Below are 6,645 nucleotides of genomic sequence, written 5' to 3'. Positions count from 1 at the left end.
CAACAACTAAGAATAAGAGATGCAAAGCAATAGTGTATCCTAGATATTTTATTTTTGTTGTTGCAGGCCTTTTCTCTGCTTTCCAGCATCTCTGTCCTGCATTTTGGTGTGTTTGTGTACTTGTTAGCCTGTTGGGTACGAGACATGCAGGCAAGTACAGATTTGACTTGTTGTCTTTGAATGAAAATGCTACAGCCAGGGAGAATGCAGACTAAGCTACAGAACAAAAAACAGCTAACACCCCAAAAGCATATATTCAGACTGAGGCGACATACGCACGGGACATTTAATAAATAAATATACAGCAATAATTCATGATGCACAATGTACCAAGAGTTTCTGAGGACATATTATTGAGATCCAAATAATTCATTAAAGAGAATGAGGTCTTTTGTAAGGGATGCTTGTCCAGTTTGTTTTATGTAGTATTAGGCTATAAATGAGAGAACAACATGACCTGAATGACATTAAGCTCATTATGTCTAGACAGCACAAAACACCATAGAACATCTTATTTTTCCTGCCTAACCCTGAGTGAGATTACTGCTGTATGAGGACCTAGAGGGAGGTCGGGGGGGGGGTCTGCCATCTTTTGTCAAAATGAGACTGACATCATGATGATATCTGATGTCTGAGTCATGTAAACAGGCTCAAGGATAACCCTGAAAGCCCTCTCTTTCACTCAGGCTCCCCTCCCCCCCTCTGTCTACGCCGGACCGCCTGCTGGGACACAGCAGGCCAGCCGGGTCATACTCAACACCAACCACAGCCTTTCTACAAACCAACTCACTCCCCATCCCCTCCCCCCAGTTTCCATCCCCCATCCGATCTCTAAATCTGCATTACAATGATGATTAGAGAGGAGGTGCAGGAGGCTGAGCGATTCAAGGAGCCAGTGGAAAGGAAAATAAACTGAAGCGGGCTTAGAGAGAGTGATGATTTCACAGACTGGCCAAAAAAAAAAAAAACAACCATAAGGTACATTTGCATATGCTTGCACGAGAGTAGACGCTATTTATTTGTCTGAATAAATAATAGAAATAAACTTTACAGAAAAAACAATATGTAACTACAGACTATTCAAAGTATAATGTTTTTTGTTATTATTTATGTTTTACAATAACTGCTGATAAGTTTCCTCTTTCTCTATTTGGACCCTCTTAGGGTTAAGTCTTGTTTTGGACACAAAATGGTGCCATCTACTAGAGAATGTTTCATACCAAACGTGCATCCAGGGAACTTTTCATATCTGATTTGTCAGTTGGCAATTTTCTGTATTCTGACCAAGGTTTTCTGTAAAAACAGATTGATTTTGTTTTTACAGAAAACTCCTAATAGGAACATTTACCATTCGGAAGAAATTCAGTTTGATCTGAGGTCATGATTTACCATATTTTGTCCACTGGTCAGAACAGGATTAAAAAATAAATGGTGTAATACAAAGTTTTTAGATAGCTAATAATTATATCCAATTGAATTAAATTATACATGACATTTGTATGGAAGCCCGTTTCTGCCACTCTGTAAAAAAAATATATATATATATCTCATTATAATGAGATAGTAACTCAAAATAATGAGATACTATCTCATTATAATGAGATTTTTTTTAATTTTTAACAGTGGCTGAAACGAGCTTCCACACATTTGAATACCTTTATGAACCTATAATTTAAGGAAATTGTTAGCAGCAAGCACAAATCAATGAGTGCATTGTGTTATAAGAGCTTGAGTACACAATGGTTTCTGTTTAAGTATTAAATAGCTGTAGGGAAGGGAGAAATAGGAATGCAGCTGCTGGTAACAGATTATCTGCTGGTACAAATTGTCAAAAGGACAAATTGCCATGGACAACAGGGGTTCAACTGACAAAATACCACGAACATTAGTTGCCAAAATTAAATGATAATTTGAAAAGTTTTATCAACTCATTTTGACAATTTAAAGTCCATTATTGAGACGTCGAAGAAAAAGCTGCAGTGATCAATGTTATTTCCACATGTGTGGAGCATAAAGTAACGGAGCTTCTCCTCCCCCATCCATCCAATGCTACTTTACCAGGTAGAAACTCCCAAAGCAGTAAACTAACAAGAGAAAATGCATTGCACAAATCGATAAAAGGGATTTGCATATAAAAAAAAACAACAACCTCGAATCAATTAATAAAGCAGCCCACCTCTAAAAACTGAACTCAGAGACTCTGGGTTTCTGGTCTTAATCAAGCGCTAAGTTTGGAATAAACTCAAGTCCAGTCAGTTTTAAACATTGGCATGAATAGTTCCTCTTTTTTCAATCTCTTGACATCCTACTTTGGTTTTATTTATAAGATGTTATTATTTGACACATCTGTTGTCAAGTGTGTGTATAAATGTTCGGTGTAGTGCTACATTGAGTGTGAGCGATAGAAACAGAGAGGGAGAGTAGACTATGGTAATGATGAGTGAGATGATGGCACACTGACCCACTAACGCTGCAGTGCTGTTGCCAGTGGGGATGAGCTGGCCTACTACTGTGCACCTCTGTCTGAAACATACACACACATGCATGGCATATATCCCGTGCTGCTTCTTTGGCTTTACTCTTCCTACCTCCACGCCTTAACCTGCTCACCTTTCCTCATACCCGTATTGCCTCAAATCCCTTGCTGCCTTCATACCTGATCTGCATGTTATGACAAAGGAGAGAAACAAAGTCACTGCTTGCACAAGCCCTGATGAAAAGATAGGCAAAGAGGTTTCCCAAAAGTTTTAAACCAGAATCAAATTTCTTCATTTCTTCGTATTTTTCTTCCAAAGCAGCAAGATGTGAAACAATTCTGCATGCTTTCTTGGAGTCTTCTGTGGTTTTTCTTTGAGCTTTGGTTCCGGGCCAGTGATTACTTGAACACAGCAGCATATTGCCTAGAAAAGAAAAGCTATAAATTTATGAAACAGTAAGAATTCAGCAAAGCTCCAACAATGCAAGAGAGATTCTTAATTCCTCAGTTCATCATTACCACATGAAACATTTTCATAGTAGTTCTTTGAGAAATCCCCTTATTGCTGCAAAAATGTTTCAACCTAGATGATTTATAGGTTAGGGCTCGTACATAAAAAATACCAAACAAGCAAAAAGGACATTACTCTGCCATATGGTCAGGCAAATGAGCAAGAAAAAAAAAAGAAAAAATTTTACAATTCCAGTGAAACTGCAAAATACGCATATTCATTTCACATAAACAAGATGAGTCAAACCCTCTTTTTTCCTCCTAGTAACTGGCATCCCAATAAAACCAGAGTCTCTCCATAACCATCACCCTTATACAGGATGAGAGATGAGGCAGTTGCTATGGTAACTGGCTCTGTAGCATGTCTGCATGCTCACAGAAATGTCTGGTGTTGGTGGGAGGGGGGACAGTTGTCGCGACATGTCTGCCACCTGAGGAGACACGACACCAGGAGCGAGTCTATGCATTTTGACAATTGCTGTTGTTTTCCCTCCATTTTCTGAGCTCTCCTGTGATGTGAGTGATTATTTTTTATCAATGGGGTGAGTCTAAATATGCAGGCCAGCTTAAGTCACAGATGTGTGAGTTTGCATCCCTCATCATCTACCTTTGAGAGCTGCTGCCAGACCCCGACAGAAAGATACGTCTGCCCTCCCAGCCAAGATGTCTGCCGTGTGCAGCTTTGTGGTCGCCTGCTGGTGAGGGCCTTTTTGCAGTCAATAAGGCAGTTGATTGAATTAATTAGCATTACAAAAGGCTTTCTTTTAAGTCCACACTCCCCACTTCATGGTAGTGAAGAGGGCTCTGCACCTGATTTTTCTTGTAATTAGGTGCTTGACAATGCAAATGTTGTGCTTAGGCCTAACTAGATCAGATACATACAATCAAATTTACATCTTGAAGTGCAAATAAAGCTGCTTTCAAGTTTTGCTGACCCAAAATACAACAAACCGCAGAGGCTTATTTTAAGGCTGTTTAAAATACTTGAAATGGACATCTATTGGTTTTTAAAATTATTTACCATTCTTGATCAATAATTAATGCTTTAGTGTATATAGCTTGTAGCCTAGGCTCAAGTAAAAAAAAATGATAATTGGTGTAATGCAGCATGGAGAACTGTGGAATTATAGTCCTCATATTCTGTACTGTGGAATAGGGACTAGAGCTAGGTCCAAATTTTAAAGAAAGGGTTTTCAACTATTGAGGAGTCATCCTTCTCAGGATTCCTAGGAATTTTTAGGGTATTGGAGGGGATTTCTAGCTTTAGAAAGAACTGTGAAGACAATGTCTCACATCTTTAGCTAGATGTGGAGAAAACCTATAGCCACACCTCTTAAAAGGTATAATATGAGGGTTGCTCCTGTAGGGTTGGGTGCCTGGGATGGGTTTTAGGGCTATCTGGTTCTTTAATATCGAAAGCAAGAGCATTATTTACATTTCCTGCATATAAACACGTATCCTGTTTATAAGGCCAGAAAAGATGTCTAAGAATAGTTGTAGAAAGAAAGGTGGCTGGTTGAGGAACCCCGGGGTTCCCTCTTTGCTTTTTGGTTTGCAGCAAAGCATGCTGTGGAGAAGTCTGGCTTCTCCAAGTCAGACTTTTGAATGGATCTCAACTGAAAAAAACAATAGATTTCTCCCTTTGGGCAGCATTTTGTACATAAGTGACGGTAGGATGAAAGGGGAGATGGGTGGATGTATTAGATCATTGTCTGCAATAATGTCTTAAGCCCAAAAGCCCAAAAGAAAAGCTCTTGATTTAAGGTTTTCTAGGTTTGGCCCACTCAGAGGATACAGCAGTTTGAGCAAAAAAAAAAAAAAAAAAAAATAGTATTAAGTAGTGTTATTGGTGTAACTTGTCATGTAATACTGACATGCCTCATGATTTATAGAGGGCAGGGGAGTTTCCACTAAGCTGTGAAACAAATGTACCACCTTTTGAGAGTGTCATTTAAAAGCACACAGGAAACATCTTGCACTTTTTTAGTGATTATATGCATGATCTGCTTCCAAACAGAGCAAACTTGGGAAATTACCATAATCATCATGCTGGTGCACTTTTGCAATCTGCTCAAGGTGACTGTCTGAACATTTGTCCTTGCTGTGTCAAAAGAAACCTCGAAGACACATTTCTGATTCCCTCATTCCACTTCTCTTTGCTCTTAACCCCCCTACTTCTCTCCTACTTGGGATGCTCATCAGTGGGCTCCTTGAGACTTGGACAATGGAGGCTTTTTACTGAGCGTTTGAGGGCTCATCCTGTGTAAGAGCATGAAAAATGGGCAACTGCACAAATGGGGGCATTGAGTTGCTCAGAGGGAAGGCGAAGGAAGAGTGTGAAGAGGAGAAGCAGCATCATGCTCAATATGAAAGAAATTAACGAGCAAGAGGACACAGGAAGTTCCACAGCAAGTATTTGAGTTATTTCTTAAGATATTCTGCACTTGAAATATCCATAATGTTTGTGTCAAAAATGTACGTAATAATGAAAAAAGCTCTTTAGATATACTTTTTTGTAAAAGTATATATACATTAGTCAAACCCTTTGAATTTACAAATAAATCTCACTGTAATTTTCTTGTGATTTAAAATGGTAAAATGGCACATAGTTGTGAAGTAATAAGAAAATTATGTATGGTGTTGCTAATTATTTACAACTTAAAAACTGAACTTTTTTGCATGTATTTGTATCTATCAGAAATGGTGTTATTAAATAAAGTTCACCTGTGTATAAGTCATTCTCTGTACAAAGTTGTTCTGTGAAGGCCACAGAGGTTTGTTACAAAAAAACACAATAAAGTCTGTCCTTCTACAGCAAAAACACCCACACAGCATGATGCTGCCACCCCCATGCTATGCAGTTGGGAAGGTGTTGTCAGCTATGCAAAGTATGTCTTTTCACAGAACATAACTTGTTCTCTTTTTGGAAATATTTCCTTTACATGTAGATTTGAAGACAGGAGATCCCCTTCATGAAATATTTTATGTCTTCAATGCTATAAATGTACAACGTTGTATTCTTTTAATACACTGGCTTTATTAACACAGGCCTCAAACAGTCATTGAGGTTTGTTGTGCACTGTTTACCTGTCAACCATGACAACACACTTTGTGAATGATGCAAGATGTTTCTTGGTCAAAGGAAAGTTACTGTGGGCATGTTAAATGCTTCATATTGAAGAGGTAAGTCTTTTTCGTTTGCACAAGATGGACATTGCACTTGTGTGGTGCACTGTTATGGTTTTACAGCAAAATATTTTTTCTTAGATTGTTTTCCTATAATCACGTTTTTAATTTGATATCTCCTGACCACCTTTCAGGTATGTTGTTGGATTGTAATAATTGCTCTGAATTAAAAATGTTGCCCTAGTCCTCCAAAGTTCTATTATCATGATATTGTAATAAACTTATATGCGCTTTTATCTTTAGCTGCATTTATTACTGCAATAAGTCCCCCTAAGAAAATCAATGAGACAGTTGCAGCTGATCCCAAACCCTGCTGCTCACGTTCTCACCAAAACCAGGATGATAGTTGGTTAGTTCCAAATTTTAGATAGTTCTAAAATCCTTACAGTGGGTCCATATAGCTCAGAGAATATACACAGTAAAAATGCCAGTGTTAAAATCTCAGGTGTAGTATTAAATAAAGAATGTGAGTG

This window comes from Xiphophorus hellerii, chromosome 19, assembly GCF_003331165.1.
Source record: "Xiphophorus hellerii strain 12219 chromosome 19, Xiphophorus_hellerii-4.1, whole genome shotgun sequence".
Classification (NCBI taxonomy): domain Eukaryota; kingdom Metazoa; phylum Chordata; class Actinopteri; order Cyprinodontiformes; family Poeciliidae; genus Xiphophorus; species Xiphophorus hellerii.
This window is presented reverse-complemented; position numbering follows the sequence as displayed.